This window comes from Miniopterus natalensis, chromosome 13 (genome assembly GCF_054644295.1).
Source record: "Miniopterus natalensis isolate mMinNat1 chromosome 13, mMinNat1.hap1, whole genome shotgun sequence".
In the NCBI taxonomy this organism is placed as follows: domain Eukaryota; kingdom Metazoa; phylum Chordata; class Mammalia; order Chiroptera; family Miniopteridae; genus Miniopterus; species Miniopterus natalensis.
Genome location: NC_142093.1, coordinates 23,725,020 through 23,751,096, shown reverse-complemented (window position 1 = coordinate 23,751,096; position 26,077 = coordinate 23,725,020). Strand labels below are relative to the sequence as shown.

Sequence of the window (26,077 nt, the reverse complement as noted above, 5' to 3'; positions counted from 1 at the left end):
AGGTAGGTCTCATAAGCGTGGGGTTGGTTTGGCACTCCTGGCAGCATGGATAGAGCCCCCCCTTCCTCCACTGAGCCCAGAGGAAGGGGCATTATGGTAAGGCCACACGAAAGAACAGTGGAGACAGGACAGGGACTTGGGTAATGGGGGACTGTGCGGGATTCGGCAGCCAGGGCTGGTACGCATTGTCACGGCTCAGCTGGCTCTGGTGTTTCCGCTGCTCTGTGTCCTCTCACTTCTCACCCGCGTCCTTCCTGACATTTTCCTACCTCATGGCTTCAGGGTATGTGGACCTCTGCCTCTTCCCAATGTCAGCTTCTCGTGGCCCTTCATGGGCCTGGCCGCATGGCCACTCTCTGTGTGTTCTGTGTCGTGTCTGTCCTAACTCTCTGTTTCCTAGTAGACTTTTCTAAGGGCAAGAATCAGAACGACCTGGTTTGCCTCTTTTTGGGCAAAGCATTTCGTTCTAGCCATGGGCAGCCTACTGATCAGGAAGGTGCCAGCCCAGTCATTGGCCTGGAGAAGTGGAAAGACAGGGACATACGGTGCAGTGCACCGCAGCCTGGGTTGTGCGTGGGGTCAGTTTCCCTAGAAGGGGCATTGGATGCAGCGGGCACCATGCTGAAGGTTGTGGGCACATCCATAGAGCAATATGTCAGTCGTAGCTTTGGCAAATCACCAGAGGAGAGACTTGTATATTAATACAGCGCTCACAGGCTTTCATGTACATGAGCACATTTGATTCTCAGGATGCCCTTGGGAGGTCATTTAAAGCAGGTACAATTATTGCTGCCTGGCAGGCAGGCACCTGAGTCATACAGAGATGAAGTGATTGGTGTCCAAGTGCAAAGGACCTTCGCGGCTGAACCAGGACTAGAGCGCAGGTTTTCCATCCCCTTTCCTGTCGCTGTTGTTTTAATACCAGACCATGAAGATGGCTTTGGGGGCTCCAACTCTAAGAGGTGAGACGATTGTCTGCCTCAAAAAAAGAAAGAAGGCAGTATTTACATAGAGGTTTATTACAACACTGTAACAGCAAAAGACTGGAAAAAAATGAACTTTCTGCCAGAAGGGATCTGGTTAAGTAATTAGCGCTGTATTAATTTCAAGAATAGAATGCAGATTTTAAAAAGAATAAGCTTGAAGAAAACATCCAAACAGGTAGATGCATCAGTGCAGATATAGAATGCTCTCCAAAATACAGTGCTCAGTGGAAAAGCAAAACAGTGCTCCCATATATATTAGAACATAAAAATATATATATATGCCTGGAAAGACACTTAAGAATGGTTCGCGCTGGCTGCCTCGGAGCAGGAGAGCTAAGGAGTTCGGGGTGTGGGGTGGGAAGGGGACATTCTTAACTGCATAGCGTTTTGTACGTACCCTTTGACTTTTTAAAAAACAATGTGCATATGTTACATTTTCAATTAGAATTTTAAAAAGGTGTCTAGGAGAGGCCTTTGCTCAGTATGGGTGAAGGAGGTTCAGGATGCCGTTTGTTCCAGCTGAGGACAGCAGGCAGGCACCTTGGAGCCACCGAACCGCGTCCAACCTACACCTCCCCTCCCCTCCCCTCCGCCCCCACCCACCCAGGGTAGTCTTCAATTGGGGATGAGGGTCTTACTGCTGAAATGTCTTCTTCCCTCCCTGGCTGCCCAGCTACAGACTATTGTGGTTTTGGGACACTTCTGCTCAGATGTGCTGGAGCGATCAGAGGATTATAATAGGAACACTAATAATTTACATTTATTGGTCACTAACCGTGCACCAGGCACTGGGAATTTTTCATGGATTATGTTACGTAATTTTCGGAGGAATCCTATGAGGTGAGTACTATCATTATCTCTGTATTAAGGAGTGGGAACTGCGTTTCAGAGGCAGAATCACCTGGCCGCAGTGTGAAGCCGAGACAGCGCCAAGTCCCCGTGTTGAGTCCCTCCCTGCGTGAACGCTGAGAGCGGCTTCTGTTTTCCTGACTGAACGCTGCTGAGCCAGGGGTGTGGAGAGGGGTGACTCGGGGTGCTCAGAGGTTAGCGGGGGCAATCCCACCGGGCAGGAGCAAGGAGTCGCTGGAGGAGCCCTCGCCCCAGCATTTTCAGGCACGTGTGTGAAGGCCTGTGTGTGAGAACTGGATAAGCCCACTTAGGAGAAAGGGACCACTCTAACTCCAGCAGGGAAGGCGGACTCTAAAGAATTATTAACTACTAACAGGAATTGGCTACTTAGTGGTAACGAGAACTCCAAATACTACAGAAAGGAATAAATTTGGGAGAGTGTCCTCTGAGGCTGAAATTCAGCTCTTGTTGGGGAGGGTGTGGCTGAGCCTCTGGATGGTGTGAAAGCTCACTGAGGTCAAAGTCAGGCAGGTCAGGGCTTGCGAGCAGGAAACTACTCAGGTGCCAGCAAAACTGCCCAGGAAGCTGCCCAGGGGGTGGTGTTGAACTTGCCAGAAGTCACTGAAGAGAAGCTGCCCTGGCACTCGCGGGAGGTGAGAGGCACTAGGTTTGCTGGTCCAATACTGCAGCCTTGAGGGAGTGGAGAGAAAGGTAGGGGCCAGAACCAGAAAGAGAAGCCCCATTTCCTGCTGGGCTTGTTAAAGCAAAGCCCACCTGTGGTGACTTCAGGGCAGCCTGAATACAGGTGCTTGTGCTCTAACCGGGGGAGCTCCTAATGGGAGGACTATTCCAGTGAAGAGCCTGCTTAAGGTTGGAATTCTGGGCTCGTCGTTCGGAGCTGGAAGGCCCCGTGGAGACTCCAGCCTGGGCCACAGCGCCTCCCAGTAACCACTTCTGATGAACCCATTTGCCGTCAGAGGAGCGGCCCAGCGGAGTGCAGTGGAAACTGTTGTGCGCCAGTTCTGGGCCCTGGGGTCCTGGCCCCAGCTCTGCCACAGTTAAGCCAAGGCCTCGGAAAGTCGTCGAAACCTCCAGGGGTGCAGCTTCTGCGTGTAAGAAGCTGGGGCAGGTAAGGCTGCCGCTCCATACAGGCCTGTTAGCATTGTTTCTACCTTGCGATGAGTGTGCTTGGAGTCCCAGGGTGCACTTGCCCTTAGAGCTGCCCCACCTGGCCTTGAACGTGAGCTGGTGGCGGTCCCGTCGGGCTCAGCTAGATGAGGTATGACATGGACATTGTTGAAGCTGTCCACAAAAAAGCCTCCTTGAATGCTTTATATGACGCCCCCTTTTCACTTCATGTAAGTTTACATAAAAAATAAATGTATTCCCATAAAGAACTACTCTCTTCATCTTTGCTGCTCCGCCCCTCCCCTGCCCTCTCCTGCCCTCCCTCCCCTCCCCTGCCCTCCCTCCCCTCCCCTGCCCTCCCTCCCCTCCCCTGCCCTCCCTCCCCTCCCCTGCCCTCCCCTGCCCTCCCCTCCCCTCCCTTCCCCTCCCTTCCCTTCCCCTCCCCTCCCCTCCCCTCCTCTCCCCTGCCCTCCCTCCCCTCCCTTCCCCTCCCTTCCCTTCCCCTCCCCTCCCCTCCCCCTAGGAAGGCTACCCGCGGCTCTGTGAAGCTAGTGTTGGCCAATACTGCCCTCTGGTGGTCTGGCTTGCCCTCACTGGGAGGCTTTCAGCCCAGGAGTTTTTCTAGATTCCTGCTCCTGGCCATTTGCAGAATTATCAGGTCACCCCAGAAAAGCTAAACCCACAAGACCCTTCGGAGGGGCTCCAGCCCAAGAGAATGCCTGGTGGCAACCCAAGTCTGCAAAACTGGCTTGTGGAGGTCTGTGTTCCGGGGAGGAGGCTAAGGTGGGGAGGAATACATCACCAACAGAAACACCTGGGGACTGGCCCAGACAGAAGGACCAGAAGGAGGTGGAGGGTGGAAGCGGCCACAGGAGGGTCATTGGCATTTGGACATCTAGGAGGTGCAGCCGGCAGCCCATTCAGCAGGCAGGTAGAGCAGCCCCCCGCCCCCCCCCAGGCTCCCTCCAGCAGGCCGGAGAGCTGTGACAGCAAACAGCTGGGTTCGTCCTGGGGCTTGGGGTAGGGCCCCCAATCCTTGAAGGGGTGTAGGGCTGCAGATCTTGGGGGAAAGCAGTGGAACGACTGGCAGAAAATTAAGATAGGAGGAGGGGAGGGCCTGGCAGGGAATCAAGTTCGGGACTTAGAAAATAAGGTGGAGGGACAGCAGTAAGCGGGCACTCAGGTCTTGGAACTGGGTAGCAGGGGGTTCAGTTACCAGAATTGGGGGCCGGAGAGAGCAGGCCTGGCCCTGAGTCTGGCCCGTGCCTGTAAATGCTGTAATCACGCAGATTACTACAGGCCTCGGCACAGATGGAAGTCTCTAGGGGGTGGCTGAACCTAGGGGAAAGGAATAAATGCCTTTAGCTGTAGGTGGGGGGCTGTCATTTCGGGGCTGGGTTTAGATTTTCATAGGATTCCATGTAAGACCTGAGCTCGGTGAATGCTGAAAGAGCTGAGCTTGAATTTCTTCTCTGCCTGTCCCGGCAGGGTCCTGCTCCCCTCGGCAGCCAGGCCTGCCCCTTCCCTCGGCTTGCGCACCTGCTCGGGGTCTCAGAGTAACCTCCTTGCCAGGAAAACACGGCTGCCACTGGAGCTGATACCTGAGCGGGGTCCCACCTACTGAATCACACCACGACTGGTGGCTACTGGTGGCTCAGCAAGCCCCTCTTCCCAGGCATAGTTGCATTTGGACCCAAATGATGGAATTTTACGTGCAGAAGCAGAATGACGGGAGAGGTGGCTGGGAGTTTGGGGAAAGCTTCTCAGAACCACTCGTTGCTCCGAGAGACGATGAACACCCATCAGCTTAAAATCCAAGCACTTATAGTGGGACCCTCCTTCAAATCCCACATGTGGGCCATGGCTATGCTGGCTAAGAGGCTGCTTTTTTAACTGGTAGGATCAAGAATGGTTCACTCTGACAGGGACTGTTGGCACATGTGTCTTGTCAGCAGTTGATAGGTGGCTTTGCTCTCAGGTATCATCTCCCCGAAAGCCAGTCCTAAGGGATGCACACGAAGGTCAAGTTTCCATGGGGGAAGCCTGTGGGACCAGGTGAATGAACACACAGCTCTACAGAAGAACCACACTAGGACCTTCGCTTCATGTCTTGACCCTACCACAGCCAGTCCCTTAGGGGGCCGGTATGGGTAAGGCCTTGGGCTGGGCTCTGTATGAGTTGCCTCAGTTACTTCCCCCCGGGAATGGTTGTTATTACCACCCTGATTTATGGTGAAATAGCTCAGAGGTTAAGCGATTTGCCCAGGTCACACAGCTGTTAAGTAGCAAGGCTGAGATCCAGGTTTCTTTTCCGCCTCTCTGGACGCCCTTCAGGTTCCCAGTGACCAGTGTTCCCCTAACAGTGTCGCTGACCACTGTGGGGGGGAGGGAAGTGGTGAGAGCTTTTGATTCAACAACACTTAACTGAACCTTCCTGCCCCCGCTTTGTGCTGCTTACCAGCAGTCAAATGTTCTCTGTTCCCAGGGACCATTTCTCCTTTCCTCCCTCTTTGGGGGCCTGTAGCACGTGCCCCCCCCCCCCATGGCACTACACATTGAAGTGTACTATGGGCTCACGTGTTTCTGGACCTCTGGACTTCAGGCTTCTTTTCTTGTAAATGTATTTTTATTTATTTATTTTTGGGGGCAGGGCTGCCTGAGTCATCTCTACTCCAGGACGTAACGGGACGTCTGGCCCATAGTAGGTGCTCAAGTACATGCCACACTGGAAATGACGAAAAACAACAACCGCGAAGAATGCATCTTTGCTGTAGAAAGTAGGATTTGTTACAGGCGTCGCACGTTTATTGCTCGGTGCTTTAGTGAGCTTCGCAGATGTTGGCGCTTCCCAAGCTGAAGGCAGGGCCCTCCACCAGCAGGATGACGGCTGCTTTGCTGGGAGACTGGCCGCATTGCTGTGTTCTGGAATACCCTGCGTATCTCTGAGGTAAGCCTATTCTGTTTCCTTGGCCTTGAAGAAGGATTTTCTTCCCCGCACTGCCCTTCCCTGGTTGAATCGCAAGGCGGCTCTAGAAGCCTCTGCCCCGAAGCCGCTCCCTGGACGCAGTCCCGCGCTTGTCCCCGAGAGGGCGGGCGAGGCCGCGGGACCCTTCCTGGGAAAGGCGCAGGCCGAGGCTGTCCGCCAGCCCTGCAAACGCGCCGACGGGGGAGCTGGCCTTCGGGGCCGGCTGGGGCCGACCGTGAAAAGCAGCCTTTCGGAGGCGTGTTTAAAGGGCCAGCGTCACAGTGTGTCTCTTGAAGCGCATTTGCTTTAAAATCACTCCGTTCCGTGGCCGTCTCCCCACCGGGGAGCTTCCCGGGCGCCCCATCCCTCTGCACAAGTCTGCAGGCTGCGGACAGATGCGGAACTCTGTGACTTGAGCTGACTGGAAAGGGGCGATGGTCTCAACGCGGCCTGGGGACTTTCCCGTGTGATGGGAGGTGGCCACTGAGGCCGACCAACGCTTTCTCCTCCAGGGAGCCACGGGGACCGAGGCCAGGCCAGCCAGCCCCTGCCCGGGGCACAGGTGTGACTGGGAAGCGGGGAACGTCTTCCCCATCCAGTTAAAACAGAGTTTAAGGCAGCAGCACCCCCGCCCCCCTTTCCTTTCTGACCTAAATTCTCCCCTGAAGCCGAGCTGGGCTCCGGGCCAGGGTGGCAGCCGTGGACAAAGGCGCCCTGTTTGGAAGGCCTGGCTGCTGTGTTTCCTACACAGCCCGGCAAGGCGTGGGACTCCCCCAAGGCAACGTGATAACCTAGAAATATGCAAAGATGGCAGCTAGGCCCCCTCCCGCCCGGGGACCAGAAACGCTGCCCCGGCGCCTCCACCTGCAGCCCCGGGTTGTTCGGGGAAGCTGCGGCGCCGGCCCGGGCCTGGCTGGTCGCGGGGACGCTGTCCCTGCTGGAGGCTTCCTCCACCAAGAGCTTGCCCTATTTTTCCTGGATGACTGGGGAGCTGCCCCATTGCTCACGGCTTCTCCCCAGGGTCTTTGGAGCGTGAGCGAGTTCATCTCCGCCACCCCCGGGGCCCCTTCTTCCCTCCTCCCCCCAGCACCCTGGGGCCTCTGCCTCTGGGTAGTGAGAGGACTGGCTGGGCTGGGGCCCAGGACGAGCTCTGCCGAAACTGCCCATTGCTGTGCAGACTTGGAGACGGAGCTTTTAGCTCTTTAGCCACAGTTTCCGCCCCTGCAAAATGGGATAAAACCTGGGCGCCGTCTAAGCTGCCAGTTGAATGGAGGCCGCGTTCATACAGGTGGCCCAGATGACAAGCGGAGTGTGCCTCCAAGACGGACAGGGCTCTCCGTGGCCTGGGAGGCGAGGGAACAAGGGAAGGTCGAGAGGATGAGAGGGATTAGGACGTGTGCACATTGTGGGGAGGTGGGGAAGTGGTGGGAACAATGACACAATGACAGGAGCCCGTGGGACAGTTCCTAGGGATGGTGGGTGTATCATTCTGGCGTAGTTGAAAGCTCTGTGTGTGTGTGCGTGTGTGCGTGTGTGTGTGTGTGCACGCGCACGCCTGCACATGTGTACACAGGCAAGTGTGTTCATAACGGGAAGACGAATCTGGAAACTTGGTGTGAGGCCCAGCTATGGAGCGTCTTGAGGTCCAGCTCACTCCTTGGGGGAACACGGCGCATTTATGAGCAAGGAGCACATACCAAGCAGTGAGAGAAAGATTAATGTGGCTGTTTGTATATGAGAGAGAGTTGGAGAGACCAAGGGGAGGGGCCCGTTTAGGAGACCGGTGTAAGTTCTGGGTCAGAGAGACTGGTGTGGGAGACTGAGATGGCGCCCAGGGGACAGATTTAAAAGCCATAATGCAGAAAATCAACAGGACTCAACTGAGTGCAGGCCTCAGAGACTAGGAGGATGGTGGCACCGTAGAAGAAACAGGCAAGGCCATAGAAGCAAAGCCTGCTGAGGGGAGAAATTTCAGCTTGCAGGGGATTCCACCTGGGATGACTGGGTTCATTTGGCCGAATATAAGCAGTAACAGATGAGGAGAGCAGAGCCCCACAATTGATAGGACTCCTCCGACAGACTCTCCCCACTCTATAATCTTATCTTGTCAGGACCTGCTTTTCACCCTGACCCTGCGTCTTGACTCAGCCTCTAGCTACCAATCAGTTTAAGAAACTGGGCCTGCAGGCCTGGCTCTCTGATGAGATCTCACCTTGACCAAGGCAGAAACATCTCTGGCTACGGCTGGGCTTCACCTCACCAGGGGCTGGTGTTCCTCTCCCTGCAAGGCCAGGCCTCAGCTGTTTTTGCTGCATAGGGGGAAAGCTTAGCCACATCGGGCAGGCCCTGTCTGGGGAGTCAAGACCCGGAGTTCTGTCTAAGAACAGGGAGAGAAACAACGAAGGTGGTAGATCGTTTTCTGGGAAAAGCACAGGGCAGCAGGAGGCCTTTTGTTCCTCCAGTTCAGGTCCTTGCAGACAGCTTCTCATATGATTGATGGAGACACTTATTTGCTGAGTTTCCTTGGCATCACTAATCTCTAGTAAATGCTCAGCAGCCGCAGAAGAACGCTGCTAGCGCGTGCGGTGTGCATTTTGATTTGAAGGGAGTTGCAGATGCAGGCAAGTCATGGATTAAGTATAGAACGGGCAGGAGGTGATGGGTGTAAGTGTCCCCACGAAGGAGCTGGGTGGGGAGGGAGGGCCCAGCTCTGCGGCTAACCAGTCCCTTCTTCTCCAGACCTCAGTTTTCTCACCTGTAAAATAGGACTCCCAGCTGCAGGACTTTCTAGCTCCTTTTGTACCCTTTGTTCTGCGCCTTATTTTGGGCCACTGTCCCAGCCTGGACCTGGGTTCTGTGGGCAATGGTGGAGAAAGATGCACGAACTTTGTCATCCGGGAAAAGCCACCACTGAATCGATCATCTCAGGCCCCAGAAAGCATTTGACTCAGTCTTGACCAGCTGAGCAGACTTCTGGTCTTGTGGGCCAGTGTCACACCTCATGTTGCTCAGGGTTTGGCTCCTCCCAAAAGCCGGTTGTGACAAATAACTTTTATGAGAGATGGTCAAAGGCTAATTTTCAAACATTTTAAAAGCAATGAAAGCCCCTTTTCAAAGGGGATTTTATGTAGACTTCAGATAGCACAGGTAACACTCGGCTGTTGTGGTGGGAGGGACACGAAGTCCCAGGCTTCCCTCGGACCCGCAGGCTCTGAGGAGCACGGTTTGAAAGTGGCCCACCTACGGATCAGGCTCTAAGGACAGACATAGGGACGAGCAAGGTCCCTGGTTCCATGTCCACATTGTGCCTTTGCATTTTAGCAAAAGTCACTGGAAGAACTAGCCCACGAATGTCCCTCCTGCGTTTCATTGGAGACACTGTCCTGTAACATCCTGTAACGTCCCCCGTGGAATGTCCTGCGTGAGAAAATGTCCAGCACTTCGTAAGAGGAAAAACTTGATCTTTTTGCCAGCAACTGAAATGTCCTTCAGTTCTTTGTTCTAAAACACATAAACAATGAACACGCAAACAAGCGCTGTGTCCCCTGAGAGGGCCTTTGCCGTAAAAAGATGTGTCCCTTCGTGCAGTTCTCTCTTTGTGCCTTGGGCTGGATGACCTGGATTGGCACTTGGCATCCTTTTCAAACTCCTTCTATGTGCCTTCCTGTACCTGAGAGGCCGGGAAGCTAAAAATGGCATTTCCCAGACCCCCCTGGACCTAGGATTCTAGGTTTAGTTTCTGTCGTTAGATGCGCTAATGCAATACCTGGAGGGGGGTGGGTGGAGGAGCTGCGCTGCTCTGCTGGCAACCAGAGCGATTCTGGGTGTGAGGCGCACTCTGTGTGCAGCCCTGGCTGTGTGGGTATCGCGGCAAATGGGCGGGGTGGCAGTGCCTCCCTGAGCCTGAAGTTTTGGCAGTGTGCTCTTGATTTCTTTGAATCTGCGTGTCGGGCTTTGATCCTCTGCCATCCTGATTAGGACAGAGGTGGCAGCTCCCCTGGTGGGCGGTCGGGTGCCAGGGTTCTGACGGGCATTTCTGGTGGCTCAGCCTAGAGTCCCCTTCTCTTGCTCTTTCCATGATCCATCCTGTAAGCACCAAATTCCTTAAGTTACAAAATTGTTTTTCCAGCCCAAACCAACCCTTCGCTTATTGACTGTTTACAGTACAGTGACTTTGTATCTTAGCTGGTAATCAAAGAAGGTTATGTATTGAGTAAGAGAAGACGTAATCTCTTTTCTAGATATATCACTTCTCAGAATCTGGGCTAATTCAATTTTAAGAACTAGAGTTGCATCTCCTGGTACTACGTGGCAGTCGTCACCTCAGAATTGTTGTTGAACAAATAAGAGTGGATTCTGTTTCCCATACTTGAACCCTGACCCATGCTCCTGAGATACCAGGTTGAAGTCTTTTTGCTCCTTGTTGAAGCTTGAAGTTCCCTGAGTCTTAGTTTTCACATCTATAGCTCCGTGAGGGTGATAACCTCGCTGTAATGTATTGTAATTGTTTGGTGCCCTGTATCTCTCACTCCTGGCTCCTCCCATCTGTGTGAGGCCTTAGAGCTTACCCGGCCCCTTCCCCTAAGAGCGTGTGACCCACAGAGCCATGGAAGGTCAGTAAGGACGGTTTGTTATGATTACAGGGCTACCTGATGATTGTCACGGGGGAGGCACTTACAAAACAGGGCTGAGAATGAGCAGAATGCTTCGGGTTCCCTGAGGGGAATCAGACAAGGAGGATGTTATGCCCCAGCTTCAAAAAACAGAATATCTAAGGACAGATAGGGAGAAGCTCGAGGCATGAGCAGGCAGATTGCGAGCGAGATCAGGACCGTCAGGCGGGGAGGGGGACCCACAGGAAGGGCCCGCATTCCCGCCTGAGGGGTTCACATCTTCCCCTGCCTGTGCCTGCGAGGCAGGGCAGCCACCCGGCTGAGCGACCACACTGGGAATTTAGCGGGTGTGCTGGAGGGGGGAGGCTCTGAGCGGCCTGGGAGATGGGGTGGACACAAGGCCCTGCTCAGGCGCGGAGGGGTAGAGAGAGGGAGTGATCTAGGACCACACCCAGGTTTCTGGCTTGGACGGTTGTGCGCACAGTGCTCACTGAGAAAGGGAACTCTGCAAGGCGAGCACTGTTGGGCACAGTGAGTTTCAGATTTTCTGGTAACCAGATGATTATATAGACCTGAAACTCAGACGCAGGCCTTTCTGAAGGTATACATTTTAGATCAGTCAATGTTCAGTTTAAATCTTGAGTGGATGACCTTGTGTAGGGAGAATGTGAAGACTAGAGAGGACTGAGGATAGAGCTGGGAGGACCATTGCTCCTTGAAGGAAGAGAAACCGCAAGCGGGCAGGGAGGGGTGGCCCGAGATGTGGAAGGAAAATGAAAGGAGGTGGGAGCTTTGAGGGAGATGCAGTGGTCCACAATGTTAGCACTGCAGGGACATCCAAAAAGGCGAGGGCTGGGAAGTCCCTTTAGATCTGGCAGAAGGTCACCAGTGACCTTGGTAATTCAATTCATTTTCAACCAACATATACTGAGTGCCCACTATATGGCAGGCACTGTTCTTAGAGCTTGGGATATCTTGGCAAATAATTCCATTCTAGTGAGGGGAGACAGCTAGTAAAGAAAGGACATGACAAATAAGCCTTTTTATAGCATGCTAGAAGCTGGAAGAGCTATAGATAAAGAAAAAAGTTGAGCATGTTAAAGCTTCATCAGGAATGTTGGGCAGGGGTTGCAATTTTAAATGTGGTGGCCAGAGAGTTACATGTGAAAAAAGACTTGAAAGCAGTGAGAAGTGGACCATGTGAGTACCTGGGGAGAAAAACATTTCAGGCAAAAGGCATAGTCATCGAAAAGGTCTCAACATGGGATGTGCCTGGCATGTTCTAGGAATAGCAAGGAAGCCAGTGTGGCTGGAGGGGAGTGAGGGAGGGAAAATAAACAGATAAAAGTCTAGGAAGTAAGGGGTAAGGGAGACAAATCTTCCAGGTTCTGGTAGACCATTGGAAGGACTTTGACTTTGGGGAGTCACTGGAGTGTTTTGAGCCAAGGAATGGCATTGTATAACTTATGCTTTAAAAAGGATATTCTGGCTACTGCATTGATAAGAGAGTATAGGAGGGTTAGGGAGACCTGCTGTTGCAGTAATCCAGGCAAGAAATCATGGTATCTTGAGTCAGGATGATGGCACTGGAGGTGGTCAGAAATGTCGAATTCTGGATATATTTTGAAGGTAGATCCAACAGCATTCCTGATTGGACTGGGTGGTGGAGTCTGAAAAAAAGAAAGGAGAAAGGGATTACTTTGAATTTCTTAGCATAAGCAACTGGAAGGCTGGCATTACCCTCAAATGAGTTGGCAAGAATTGTGGGTGAAGAAGGTTGGGATTCAGAGATCAGAAGTTTAGTTGGACATGTTGAGTCTGAGCTGTCCGTTGGACATCTAAATGGAGATGCTGACTCGGCGTTCTCAGTGGCATGAGAGGGTGGAAGCCAGATTATCCACGCTGGGCAGCGGGCTGGAGGTGAGAAGGTAGAGACTGAAACTGTAGGCAGCGAGTCTGGCTGTGAAAGAAGGGTGTTCTGACCCTGTGGTGAAAGGCCGGAGGGTTGAAGGAGATTTTTAAAAAGAAGCATGAGTTTGTTTATAGGAAGAAGTGAAGAATCCAGTGGGAATTCATAGGCTGATGATCATGGGAGAGAAGTGGGTCCTGGTGGAGCCAGGTCCTTGAGGGAGTGGATGATGTCGGATACATCCAGATTGCCTTTTCCTCCGAGGAGGGCCAATGCTGAGGGTAGGTGCAGTGGTGATGAAGGGGCAGGGAGTTGACATATTTTAATTTATATTTCTGTAAAATAAGAACGAGGGTCAACAAAGAGAGAAAGTAGTTGAGTTGGGAAGGAAGAAAACCATACAAGTTAGAAGAGACCCCAAGGGAAGTGGGAGAAATCGTGGAGTTGCTGAGGAAGATGAGGGTGTAGCTGATGCTGTAAATGTGTGGGGCACATTCTTCATTGTGGTGAGGTTCTTTCCAGCAGCCCTACAGGCAACCCCGGTGTAGAAGGTGGATATTTAGATAAATCTAGGATTAGGAGTTTAGGGGGTGGATGTGATAGGAAGACAAGCACATGATAAAGCTGAGGTGGTTTACAAGAAAACAATTGAACTGAAATGAAACTCTACGATCTTGGCTAGATAGGGAGGAAATGAAGTCATCGATGCTGATAGATAATGGAGATCCAGGTAGAGTCAAGAGCTCAGAGGTCAAGGTGAGGTCAGAGGTAGGTGTACAGAGAGAACCGATGAGCGCTGGAGGAATCAGAGGTTGTGATCTGGGAGTGGAATATTGAGGGTAAGGCTTCAAAGTGGAAAGGAGGTGAAGGTCACTGGAGCTGAAAATGTCAAGGACCTAGAGACTGGAATGTTAGATATCATTTAACATGAATGCAAAATTCCCCTAAGATGATTCCAGGAATTGGGTGAAAAGGAAGTCAGTGGGTTTCTTCAGCCTAAGTTGGGGAGAATTCGGCAGTCCCTAAAGAATAGTGATAGTGGTGGGTCAGGGACAGTGTGGTGGTTGGCTTAGCCACCAGAGAGGGAAGGGGTTTCGTGCCAGAGCTGAAGAGGATAGCCTGAAGTTTGCTCTTCTTCCTGAGATCCCTCTGCATAATTTTTGTGCCTCTATGACAGCCTGTATTTCATTCGGCCTCCTCTTCAGAGGCAAACTGAAGAGAAGTTAGGTTGAATGGAGGTAAAGAGACTAACCTTTCAATCTCTTTCTTTTACAATATTGTGAGGTCCTTAAGGACAGGCGTAGTGCACTTGAGGACATGTATAGTGTACTCTCATGTTGCAAATACTTAATAAATGTTGGTTTAAAAATGGAAAGTTGGCCAGATTGTGACTTATTTGGGTACATTACCTGAAACAAATTCATGAGAGCTTTATTTCCCCCATCAATGCGTATTTCAACATGAACATCCCCTAAATTCAAGGTCAGCATGGTTTGACTCTCACATGGAAAATAAGAGAGATGTTAGATTCCCATCTCCTGGGCCCCTGGGGTCTGAAAGTGTCCTTGAAACCTGAGTGTGCTCAGGCTCCCTGTGACCTGACAACTGATGGGGAAACACAAGAAACTGGAAAAGATGCCAAGCCCAGAGAGGCTGCTGGAAACCAAAGACTCTACCAGAAAATCAGTTGTACAATGAACAGCAAACTGTATGCAAAAGCAAATATTTAATTTGAGGTGGAGCTTTATTTTCCTTATATCAGAATAATACAGACTTTGGATCAAAGCCTTGGGGACTAATGTCAAAAAAATTAAATTAAGTGTAATTATATGCCACTCAAAGACTCCTGGGAAGCCATTCAAATATGCAAGTGTCCTTTGTGAAAGGTGGAGTTAGTTCTTTCTGATTGAGAGAGGCAAACTGAAGAGAAGGTGGGTTGAGTGGAGGTAATTATATTTGATAAACTCAATTACCACTCCTCAGCAACTGTAATGGGTTCTGCTCAAACAATGGAAAAATGATTATATGTTTTATCCCTTTGATGATGCAAGTGAATAAAAGAAGAAATAACAAAGTTTCTAGAGCCTGGCGACTTCAAGGCAAGACCAGATCCTAAATTATGAAAGCTACTTCAGGATTCATTAATGCACGGTGGACTGACCCCTTCAGCCTGGTTAACAGATATTTGAACGCCAGGGACAGAGGGATGTTGGTAGCCCACTCCAGGCAGGTACCGTGTTTAATACTCTCGGGTATTCTCCTGCACAGGGCACTGGCTTTGGCCATAGCTGGTTCGGGAATGCTCAGTTTTACTCCCCTGAATAAGGGGACTTGCTGGTTTTTCTGATACAGTTGGCCACAAACTTTCCCTTTGAGGAAGATTGTAAAAGGCAGTTCTAGTTCACACATTGATTTCATATTAGCCCTTAGAGACTGAGGTCTCTAAAAATTAGCAAATAAAAACCAAAACAAACCATAGCTTTAGCCAAAAACTAGCTGAGTTTAATTGGATTAACACCGTTCTTTTCATATCGTTATAAATGTTAATAAATGTTTTGTCTCCCCAATCTTTTAACACCTGTCCTTGTTCTAACCTTCAGTTTACTGACCGCTTTCACGGGCGCGTCACATACAGCCCTTCCCTCCTCCCCACTTTGCCCCCCACTGTTCTCTCCAGCGCCCCTACCCGACTCCTCGCCATAACCTAGGGCCACCTTCCTCTCTCGGCCGGTCCAGTAGGTACTTCCTTTCCCCAGCTTTCCTCTAAAACCTGACCTCTTTTCTCCAGCTCCAGGAACACAGCCCAGCTCGTGTCCCTGTTACCCATTACTTGGATGGAGATAGCTATTTCCCAGCTGGCCTCCCTGACTATATCTCTTCACAGACCCATCTGCTGTGTTGTTGCTGGAATATACTGTGAAAGACAAGGCAAGCAAAACAAAACACAAAGGGATCACACTGTACGTGGCATAGTGGTTGCGAGCACCGACTCTGGACTAAGAGGCCTGGGTTTGAACCTCAGCTCCACCACTTCCTGGCAGGATCAGATGGAATAGTCACCAGAGATCACACATAGTTAAGAATAGTATTTAAACCCAATAGCTAGACTGGAAATCTCATTGTTTATAGGGTCTTGGTTAGAGTAACTTAGAAAAGTCTTCCCTTGGTGATGGGGAAAATGAGCCTTAGACTAAATGCTGTTCAGTGCATAAAAGAAAGCCCTGAAAGGATCGGTGTTTCCAAATAACTGTATCTGAGGGCAAAGCTTAAAAATGTTTATAGGAATACAAAAATGTTCAGCACCCAACAAGACAGAACTCACAATGTCTGACATCTAATAAAAAATTCCCAGGAATGCAAAGAAAGAAACAAAAAGTACCAAAAAAAAGAGAGAGAGAAACATTAATTAGTTGAAACTGGCAAAGAAATGACATAAGGAAGAGACTTAGTAAACAAAAATTGAATAGTCATTATAATCATGTAAGCTCAAAAAGCAGGAGAGAAGATTGAACATTTTAAGTAGAGACATGGAAGACATAAGATCTAAGTTGAAAACTGTAACGTCTGGGGTGAAAAATATACTAGATGGAATTAATGGCAGATTATAAATTACAGAAAAAAGATTAATAAAATTGAGACAGTCATGGAAACTATTCAAAATGAAACTGAAAAGACTGAACAAAATGGACAGTATCAGTGAGCCGTGGGACAACTTCAAGTAGTCATTTGTATACGCATTTGGTATCTCAAAGGAGAGGAGAGAAGAAGGGACAGAAAAAAAATCTTTAAAGAAATTATGGCTTAAAAATTTCCAAATTCAATAAAAACTATTGAATTCCAAGTGAGTGTGCACGCTTACATGTATTCATGGGCGTTCTCATGTGCAGGATATTTTGCACATATTTTCTGCAATTAAAATAATTTTCAAGCTTCATGAAAAGGAAACTTCCTTTCCATGAATGCCAAATGCTAAAGGGAAAGGTCTGTCCTTCTGAGCTAAGATGCAGGTGGAGGATTTCCGAGGACAGTATCTGGAGATTTTAAAAAGCAAATCTCCAGATTTGACATTCTTTTCAGGTGTTGGGAGGGGTGAGGAGTGTGTGCTGTGACTAGCCCTCAGCTGTGGATAAAACACAAGTGCTCACGTCCTGAGGGACCCTCCAAGGCATATGAGAGGGGCTGAGTCGGCACAGCGACTTGGAGACCCCCGCCCCCGGGGTTTCTGCTTCTGCCCCAGGAGGGGCTTTCAGAGCTGAGGCTGAGGCTCTAGTGTACGGAACGTGGGGCAGCTCCGCCTGGGATTCTGAACAACTTGACCTTAGGACCTCTTAGTCTGTCCACTTTAAGCTTATGGACCGCCTCACGTCTAGAGGGTCACTGGCTGACAGCTGGAGGGTCACTGGGGACTGGAAAGAGCTCTCACCTCTGTTACCTGAGGACAACAGGACCCTGGCTGGAAGAAGGGGCCCAAAGGAAGACTCCAAAGGACACTGGCAATTAGAGAAACGGGAGAAGGGGAGACACTGGGGTGAATGGGGAGACGTGAGAGTGGGCTTCAGGAGGCGGTGGCCCTGGGTGCTGCGGCCTCACCTGCAGCAGGTGCCCAGGAGGCAGGGCCCGCAATGCCTCAGTGCGGTCCACTACTCTGTTGCTTACACTTTTAACATCCTTCCGTAGTTAGAGGGCTTGTTCTGTATTTTAGATTTAGTGGACATTTTGGCAAAGGGGTGTATGCCTGCCACCCACATTCCAGGAGCAAATACTTGGGGGGATTTGCATGACAAATTATTTTATTCAAGTGTTTCAGATAAGCTCATGGATGGCATACCTATTGGATTATTAAGGGCTACTCAGGGTGTTTGGAAATGCCTCAGTTTCAAGTTTAATTCCGTAAGTCCCTAGTCGGCACATGTATGTGTCCCCATCCAGCACTGGATCCCCTGGGCCTCAGTTCCAGGCCCTCCCAGCAGGAGCTTTCAGTCCAGGGGAGGAGACAGGGCTAGTTAGAGGAACATCAAACAGAGATAAGATTGACCTTTGGAGTAAGACCACAGAGAAAGCGCTCAGGCACCTGTGGAGGCAGGGCCGTGGGGGCTGGAGGTGGGGAAAGGGCCAATCTTAGTCTGAGTGGAGGTAGAACAGACGCCAGAGGCAAATCCTGGGCTGGAGGCTCTCTTCAGCCAACACAGGGTGACTTTCCCGCGTTATGCAATGTTCAACAACTCCAGTAAAATTGATATGATTCATAAACCTAGTAAAATCTTGTGTCTATGTTTAGGATTTAAGGGACTAGAAAAGCCTATGTACCTCTATCTGGAAGGATCCTTTGGGATCACAGTACTGAGGAGACATCGGGGGTGTGAGCAACGCAGGGCCCCTGTGCATGATTTCCCGGGACTGTTTTCTCCAGGGAGGCTGGAGAGAGGGGTGCACTGGCCTTGCAACATCGCAGTTACGGGAAGTTCTTTAGCTTTCCTCAGAAGTGGGGGGATCCCTCCCCAGCTGTCAGATAGTGGGGAATGTTTGTGTGGCAATAACTCAGGAACACTGTGGGGAGAGGGCCCTATTTCAGTCCTCCTGCGGCTGTGTGTTCGTTTGTAAGAGCTGAGGACACCAGAACACAAGGATGGGGTCAGGGGCCTGCACTCTTCAGCAGGAGAACTCGGCTAAGCACATGGCAGTCGTGGGCCCCATTCCAGGGACGAGCGGGCTCCACGCCTCATTCCCAGGGTCTGTGGGGTGTTAGGCCTTGAATGAGCATCAGAGTACCAGCTGTCCCCAAGGAAGACCAGGCTCGGAGCCCCCAGAGGGGAAGCCAGCATTTTGGGGTGGGTATTGCTGTGGGTGCCCGCGCCCCTGCGGGCAGGCCCCTTCCTGTTGTGAGGGATTTAGAGCTTTTCCTGGATGCGAAAATGAAGCACAAGGCTTATTGCTTTTTCCTTACAAGGTTTCTCCCCGGCATGTAGCTTCCCAATGGACAGGCTGTGGCAACTTCAAATAAAAATCAGATTAATCACATCGGCTCCAGTTTACACATGAGTGTGTTTTGGAGGAAGGAAACTGGTTTTCAAAAGGTAGTGCTGGAAAAAAGGGGTAATATTTGTTTACGTATGTTGTTTGTTTTTATTATTACTCTCCATGCAGCCACTCTTAAGAGTTTAATAAAAAAGTTAAATTGGGGGAGAGAGAAGAGAGAGGAGGGAGAACCTACCCTTCAAATAAGTCTCCCCCGAGGTCATTTCAACTATTTGCCTTACACAGTTTTTGTTTTTACACCATTGTACATATGCATGCATGTTTGGTAGAGTTATGACCCTGCAACATGTACAGCTTTTCCGCTTGCCTTGGCATCTTTACACACTGCTTCGTGGATTTGAGGTTTGCTCGGGCAGAGCTGCATGATATTGCAATGCATGAGAGGTTCAGGGCTTAGTGAAATATTCCTCTGACATTGGAGAGCCAGTGGGTTTCTGTTTATAGACAGTATTTCCATGTCAAATTTAATGCTTTCTTGAAGAGGAATGTTTTGGGTACAAATTAGGGAATGATTTAAGAAAGGAAATCTGAGCCAAGGATTCCAGAAGTGGGCAAAGAAGCTTGAAACCGGTGCAAGAGGGCCTCGTAGTTGGTTGCCCTTTGCCTCCCAGGCTGACACTTGAGGCCGTGTGCGCTCCTGGATGCTTGGAGTTTGCTCTGAATGCCCTGCACTGCCTTGTGCTAGGCTGGCTCAGATGTTGTGTTGGTGACTGTGTTTATTCTTCTCTGACCAGCATGAGAAGGGTGGGTCCCTCTCTGTAATAGTCTAAACAGAAAAATGCAAACTCATAGCACTTTTCCATCTGAGAAGGGATAATTGGCTTTACAAAACCTTTAACTAATGAGTTCTATTGCACCTAATATGTTTTATTTCTGATCATGTAGGTGGAACTTCGGATTGGGAGAGGAGATGGAAATTAGAGAGCTTCAAACAGAAAGCTTGGGGGTCCCTGCCCCCTTGAATATCGATGGAAAATCAGTAAGTACAGTCACACAGCACAGGATCAGTTTGCAAGAATTCAGGCAAGTTAAAAAACACACCAACAGCTAGAAAGTAAGGCAAACAACATTTGGTCAGCTTCAGTCAAGTCTGCGGTGGGATCAGAATCGCAGCCTTGGGAAGGACCCTTGACCCTTGACCCTCTCCCTGCTGAGTATATACTCTGAGGTCTCCTGGCAGATGGGCATGGAGCTTTGGGCCTAGAACACTTCCCCCATGGAGAGGTCACTACCCCGATGAGATACCCTTTAATGCCTCGCTTGTGGGCAAGCTCTTCCAGTGGTGATGTCATCTGCCTCCCCCGGAGCTTTCCCTGGTGGCCCTGCACTCGCCCTGTGGACCAGCGCCGAACAAACCCAACCTCTCTGTCCATCTCTCTGTCCATCTTTCAGCTGGTTGTAGCTCTCATCATGATTCTCTCAGGTCTACTCTTTTCCAGCCTAAATGCCCTCATTTCTACCTGTTCCTTATCAGGCAAAGTTCCCAGACTCTTGCCATTCTAGTGTCTCCTCCAGGCAAAGGCCCGTATGTCAACATCTAGCGAAAGTGTGGTATCCATAGTGGTGTTCCTGAGGTTAGGACTCGGTGGTCAATCCCACTTAAAGCTTTGGTGGGTAGAGAAAACCTTCCTGCAGTGACATTTTCTTCTTTAGTGGGACAGTGAGAGTAACAAATAGAAAAACAAACCTAGTAATTGCACCCAACTTTAGTTCTTCATTGGCTCGCTGATGATGGGGACAGTTGCTTGTCTGAGTCATTAAGGGTCGTGGGGGGAGAAGGGGTAAAGGAGCATCAGAAAAGAAGAGTTGGCTTGACTCTCCCCTTCCCAGCACAGAACACAGGATCCCTTTTATCTGCAGTCCTGGGAAGTAAGAGCTGCAAGAGTTTTAGAGGTCACTTCCACCAACCTCCTGATGTTCATATGACAACGCTAATGACCAGAGAAGTAAAGCGACCAGCCTAACGCCATAGAGAGATTAATGACGAGCCCTACAGCAGGGCTCAGATCCTGAGGGCTGTTTCCATCAGTCTCTGCTGCTCCTACCTCTCCCCCTTGCCTGCTCTCAGGCTCTGCCTTTCTACCTCCCCCAACCCCCTCTGACCATTATTTTTACCTGAAACCTTCATTTTAAAAACACAAGAACCAAAGTCAGAAGATGCCTTGGCACCTTTTTCTTCTCCCCATGAGAATCTCTTGCACTGTGGTTTGTGGAGGAAGCTGACTAGCAATCTAGGTGTTGTGGTGGTTATCAAAAAAGAACAGTGGCCGTTGAGATAATGTATGGGTCTAAATATGTCAGCAGGTGTAAAAGCTGTCTTGTCCCACTGGGGCTACAGGAAATGTTTTCACCCCAATATGCAGGTCGCAGATAGGTCAGAGAGATAGTACAGTACCAGGGTGTCAGACCAGCCACGGTGTGGTTTCTACAGTCATGTGGCCTCCCTAGGGCCAGGGGAACAGACATGCCCATCTCTAGAAAATGTCTGAATGTTCACATGGGCACCCATAGGGAGAAAACTCCTTTAAAACAAAAGTTCTACAGAGTCAAGGGCCCTCTTTACTGTTAATCTGGGGCCTACTCACCGCTTCTAGAACATATCTTGGACATTCCGATGCGTTCGTTTGTTTCTCTGTGCTTTCTGTGCATTCATTTTCTCATTCGATAATTATTCTTGAGTGCTTCCTTTATGCCAGCAACTTTCCCTTTTTCCCTATCTGAATTCTTCTCTGAGTTCTTGAAGATTCAGCTGGAATCTCCCGTCCTCTGGGATGCCTTTGTCGTCCACTCCAGCCCGCATTTTCTCCCTCTGTTGTTTGTACTGTCTACATTTGTCATCTGCTTTGAACACAATGCTCTCACATGTAGGCTCTGCCTTACCAACTGGACAGACAAACCTAACATTGTTTAGCCATTTGCAGCCAACCAAATTCATGTGTATTTTTACATTTCAGTCTCACAACATTAGGTCGATAGTATCATCATTCCCGTGGCAAAAGTGAGAAAGCTGAGGGCTCAGACAGATGAAGAAATTTGCTTGTTACATGGCTGGGGTAACAGTGCAAGAGTCAGAACTCAGGTTGGTCCGTCTGACTTTAAAACTTCTGCTTTTTTGTCTTCCACCCCACTATACTGTCTTAAACTTCCTTTTATTTTCCATTGAGTCTTACACATTGCCTGTGCTCAACTACATTCTCTTTGGTTGAATTGCTCTAAAGCTTTCTGCTCCAGTTTGATAGAAAATACACATTCACTTTGGAAACCATCACAGAAATATGGAAATGTTGGATTGGATTGCGGCATTTTTGTTTCTAGTGTTATCTTAATTTCTTGGGTTGAGCCTGGAAGAAGATGAAGATGAAATAAATATGTCACCACTATAAACCAGCCTATTAGCACACAGCTATCACATCCTGCCCTACCCTCCAGAACAGAATTTAATTTCTGGGGTGGAGGAGGAGAGGGAGGGTGCTACTGAGTTGGCCTAAACAGAAAAGGTGACTTGATATTTGACGTTTAGTGAAATTCCTCACTTTTCATCTAAGTGCCTTAGCATCCATATTAACTCAGCTCAAGTTTGCTATTTAAATTGGGAGTTTGGCTTTGTTTGCTTGTTGGTGTGTTTGTTTTTTATATGGGTTCTGGCAGTTCTTTACTCTAGCATGAGATTAAGAAATTAGTTTCACTCTCTTGATTCAAATTGAGGCTACCAAATTATTAAGGGTCCTTCCAATATTGGGTGCCGTGTTCATCTATTTACACAGGCAATCATGTTATCTGTGAATGAAGACAGTTCATTTCTTCCTTTCCCATATGTATACCCCACACCCCCCTTTTCTTGTCATATTTTAACAGCTAGGACTTCCAGTGTGATTGTGAAAAGGGATGGTAAGAGTTAACATCTTTTCCTTGTTCTCGATCTTGGGGGGCAAGTCGCCCACTTCTCACCATTAAATATGATGTTAGCTGTCCACTGGGGTGAGCTGAGTGAGCTGTGGACAGTGGAGCTGAGGGGAAAAACAAGAGAGAATTCCTTAGAACTTTCTTTTCACATCATCAGAAAACATTGTGGGGACAAGTATCTATCTTTTTTTTTTTGGTTGTGAAATCATCTTTAATTGAAAAATTTTTTTTGTAGTTCTTAACTAGCTGGACATTCCACTGCACCACTGTTGATGTCATCTATGATGTCATGAAGGTGGCGGCCATCAACACTGCAGCCTCCAGACTGGGCAGTCCCCAGGATCTCTTTATGGTTCCAGAGAGTCCTTTAGCTAAAGGTTGGTAGTGCATCTATCAGGCAATGTTGACAATCCCATCAAAAGTGATATTTCCACTGTGCTCAATGTTTCTTTTGCTTCTTCCTGTCTCTTGGCAGTTCCTTGAGGGCTTTGATGATCGGGGCAGAGGCAGGGGCACTGCCGCAGCCTGGGCCTGTCTGTTCTGGATGGTCAGTTTCACTGTAACCCTCAGAACCTGCCGATCACCGGGTGCTTTGGTGATGGCATCACCAAACTTTTTTGAAGACAGCCCAGGGGGGCTGATCTTGGGGGCCAGAACAGACATGGCACTGATTTCCCCGCCAGGGCACCTCAGCTATACGACTTTGATCCTACTGGGGTAAAACTTTAGTGGCACGTTAGAGGCAGCTGGTGTTGGATGAGCTGGATTCGAGAGGACCGAAGAAAGTCGCACCAAAGCCCCTTCAAGTGGAAAGCCTAAAAAACCCCAACAAGTATCTATTTTAAGACAATAATTCATAGTGATACACAAACCTTTTTTTTTTAACATTGGTATTCTCTCCCCCTTCTTTCTCACATTAGCACCCTCATTCTATGACTTGTAAAGATAACTGTAGAGCTTGCTTTGGTCAGGCTATGCAGTGGTTTTATCCATGAACTGGCATTAAGATTCTACATGTCCTGGGAACTTTATTAAATGTTTGTGGTTTTGGTGGGCAATTGGTAACGGTTGCTTTGAACATTTCCTAGGATAATATGCAGTGACTGGCTCCGTGACATAGAGCTTTGGGGCTATGCCACAGGTTGGAATAGATGCAGAATTCATTCCTGTGGAAACTTCACTGCTTCTCTTGGCCCCCGTCTGTATGGAGGTTCAGCAGATTTTAATGCTGGCTCCAATCCTGATTAGGTCCTTAGCTTGGCAAGAGAGGACATTGGCCCTACCTTACACTTGGCTTATGGCCAAAGCATAGCCAGTCTTCCTTGAATAGAAACAATAGATTATAGAAACCTCAAGCTTTTGCTTGATAATATATCATCCTTGGGTCAAAGAATATCATCAGATGGTTGAAGACATGGACTGCATTTTCCTGGTCTTTCAAATAATTCATTCTGATGAGTTGAACTTTGACTTGTGCCATTAGTCTGTACTGAAGAATAGCTCCTGAAACCTGCTGTTGTATTCATTGTGGATTATTACTGAAGGTGGAATTCAACACACTACATTGGAGCAGGGAGGAAATTCTCTCTAGTTTCAGTATATGTACACCTGTGCTTTGCCTGGGCACCTGTTTTTACCTTTTAGAAACCAGGAAACTTATAACCAATATTATGCTCTGTGCATTTGCCCTGGGAAGCGCACTGTCAAATGTGGTCTTCTCTCTACCTAGGATTTATATCTTACTCCTTGCTTTATTGCTTTTGCCTACTTTATTTTTCCTTCAGGACAATATTCTCATTGAAACAAAACTCTAATTGTACTGTATGGATATTTGAAACTGGCACAAATCCCTTTCTGAGCAGGTCAGGGCAAGTCTGAATTTGTAAAAGCCTCCTCTCCCTTGATGAAGGTCAGCATGGTATATGGAAAATTCCAGAGGAAAGAGCAAAGGGGAAGCATATCTTTGAAGAACACAGGCCAGCGTCTGTTTACATCTCAGTTCTGCAAAACACTCTTCTAACTTTCACAGGCAACACACTCAGGTCACAAGGTTCAGCTTTCTCAGGAAATCATGGAGATGTTCCAGAAATGAAAGTCTGGGCCAATCGACCAGAAATGCCACAACCAAAACCAAACACACCCTTTGTCAAGACCTCATAGCCCCAGTCTGCCTCATCTCAGAACACACGCTGGGCCCCATGGCAGAACCTCCAGAATTCATGCTTCTCTGTGGCTCTGTTCATATCTGCAGGTCTCTGATTAATTGTCTTTATTTCACCCAGTAAAGAGTCAGGTAGGCTGGTGAGCTCTATACAACCCCTTGGAGAAGTCATGGACTTCTCAAATTGAGAATGCCTTCCTCAGCCATGGCCTCTCCACTAAAGATGTCCTCAGGCTGCACTCGGTGCCCTTTGCTCAGCCTATAGCAGCCTGCTGGGTGCTACACATCCTTCAAGGCTCACTCAAGTCCTTGAAGTTATCTCCACACCACCAAGAGTTATCCCTCCCTGCCTGCAATTACTGCAGCCTTAGGTTTGGAGCATGTTTGGCCCTTAAATTCTGCTGTCCTTGTGGCTAGGCCTTTTTATTTGTCATGGCTCCTCTCCAGCTAGTTTTAAATGCCTAGAGGCAACACATATATCCTAACCTTGGTCTTGTATTTCCCAGGCACCAACATGATTCTAAGCCCAGAACGTCCTTCTCTCCCGTGGCTCTGTATTGCCCTCCTTCTTTCTATTCTTCCCGCTTCTCCTTCTGTTTTTGAGTCTCTGTTAATCAGTTTTGCTGTGGTCACAAGTAACCCCCAAGCCTTGGTGGCTTATAGAACATAGATTTTTTTTTCTGTGTCATGAACACGCTGGGTCAGCTGTGGCTCTGCTCCATGTGTCTTCTCATGTGGGATCCCCAGTGAAGGAGAAGCCCTGATTGGAAATGAGTCATGGCTGAAGGAGAGAGCTAGAGAACTGGGAGAAACCTGCACTGTCTCTAAGGCTTTTCCTCTGTTCTTTCCATTCATCCCATCGCCCTAAGCAAGTTATGTGGCCAAGTCTGGAATGGCAGGGATGTGAACCCCACTTACAGGAAAGCACTTAAGTCACATGGGAATGCTGGAATGTACAATCATCTTTCAAGGAAGGAGGCAAGATTTGGGAACAGTGAAACATTTTATCGCAGTAGGTGGCTGGCCCTTGCTGGGAGCATCACCTAAGGCAATGAATGCTCGTATCTAGGTACAGTAGTTTTATGGCACGTAACAATTTTAGCTCTGTTTTATAGCAAGGCAACAGAAGCTGAGATAATTGAACAACTTTTGAGTAAATGAATGAATGTCAGCATTTCTTTCAGCTTTTCTAGTTCACTACTCATGCCCAGCACCATCAGCATCTTTCTTCTCCAGGTAATGCTCCCAGTGTCGCTCTCACCGTTTTCCACGTGGTCTATAGAGGAGCGTTCAGTAGATGTTAATAGATTACTTGTTATCTATCCAGATTAAGGTATGTGGATGTCTCAGTCACTAATTGTGAGTCTGATGGTGGAAACTTTAAACACCACCCACAGGTAGGACTAAGGGAGCCTTGCTAATAGTACATGTTAAGCCTCTCTTAATATATGTTCCAAATGCTAGTCTCAAATCATTAGGGGCTCTTGACTTGAAATCAGTTTAATGGGTCATCACAAATATATATTT

At 49.0% G+C, this 26,077-nt stretch overlaps 1 pseudogene; it reads right to left on the bottom strand.

The window, feature by feature from the left end:
* Positions 1 to 22,627: 22,627 nt before the first annotated feature.
* The window catches only part of LOC148091625 (large ribosomal subunit protein uL11 pseudogene), a 32,699-nt pseudogene continuing 29,249 nt past the window's right edge, over positions 22,628 to 26,077 (bottom strand).